Source organism: Octopus bimaculoides, chromosome 13, assembly GCF_001194135.2.
Source record: "Octopus bimaculoides isolate UCB-OBI-ISO-001 chromosome 13, ASM119413v2, whole genome shotgun sequence".
In the NCBI taxonomy this organism is placed as follows: domain Eukaryota; kingdom Metazoa; phylum Mollusca; class Cephalopoda; order Octopoda; family Octopodidae; genus Octopus; species Octopus bimaculoides.
This window is the reverse complement of record NC_068993.1, coordinates 14,695,365-14,696,993: the sequence shown is the minus strand read 5'-3', so window position 1 is coordinate 14,696,993 and position 1,629 is coordinate 14,695,365.

Here is a 1,629-nt window from a genome sequence, read left to right as displayed (position 1 = left end):
ATATATATATATATATATATATATATATATATATATATATATAAATTACATATATATGTATACAGACGCACACATAAGTGAACACATGTATTCATCCCAAGGCAGTGCTTATGAAAAGGAAGCATATCTACCCCATCTATGCTGAATAGATAAATTCTTTGAAAATTCGTACGCTCACACATGTTTCTATAAATATATGACGATGTTGTCATATAAGTTGAAATTTAACACATGCGCTCGCACATACACACATGCGCATACGCACGCACGTGACCACATAAACTGATACTACCTAGGTACCTCTCTCTCTACATATCATTATGTATACATATATTCTTACCATACTTACATAAATGTACAGCGTACATATAAATACGCAGACAAACTCCCGAGCACATATTCATAGACGCTCACCCGTAAGTATATATGTATACTTTGTATTGAAAAGTAGCTTCCTTAATGTTGTTGCTGACATCAATGTTTTCTTACATAGCAATAGGAACCTGTAAGCCAATTTAATTGACAATAAGCACAACAAACACATAAATACAAGTATATGCATACGTCCATACGTATATATGCGTATATATATATATATACGCACACAAACCTAAGCAGAAGTACAAACGCACAAACATATATACGTAAATGTATGTATATGCATTAATATATTCATGTTCAACAGAATCATTCACCTCCTTTACCAATATTCCAAATCAACATGTATTTATACTTCAGCCTTACATGGTTTAATTAAATATATATGGGTATCTTTTCTTATTCATACAAGAGCAATAACCGTCAAATCCTAAAGATACAACGAATGCGTTAGCCTTTACGTCCTTGCTTGTTTTGCTAGAAATATCTGTTATATCTCACTCAGTTTACAATGTATTCGAACGATAGAATAATAGAAAATGGTGTGTCACTCTGGATAAACTGTTTTTGAAAAACCATCGCAGTACATCAATGTATCCAGCAGCATTAATTCTAAGACCCTGTGGAAAAAAAAGTGGGAAAGCATCACATGACCTTCGCTACTAACAAACCCTAAAATCATCACGGTTACTAGAAATTTCATGTGCTTCACTCTGGATACTTCAGACGAATCTGCACATAACCACCTGTCATTCCTTCTGTTAGACTTGTGAACCTGATCAATGTGTTTTTTCGTCAGAGAAAAAAACCCCAAAGAATGCCTTATTCGTGAGGTCTTTTTCACTTTAAGTAACAGTTTGGATGAGACGGTTTTCCTCTTTAGAGACACGAATTGACCTTTCCCCATTACATAGGACTTGCAACATTTCTTGAGTTACCACGATATCTTGAAAGGGTAATCTGAAAAAGAAAATGATACATATATATATATATATATATATATAATAATAATATTATTAGGGACAAAATCCAAAATCACAGGTAAAAAACTCAATTAAAATCAATTTATAAAAAATTAAAATTAAATTGAGCCTTATAGATAAAGTATATATAAAATATATATAGTTTTAGGGAAAATAACCAATTTTCAAGAACTCATCGATGAAAATCCACTATCACATATAGAAAAATTAATAATTAAAAGCACAATAAATGAGTATAATATAAAGTAAAGTAAATATCATAAGATAA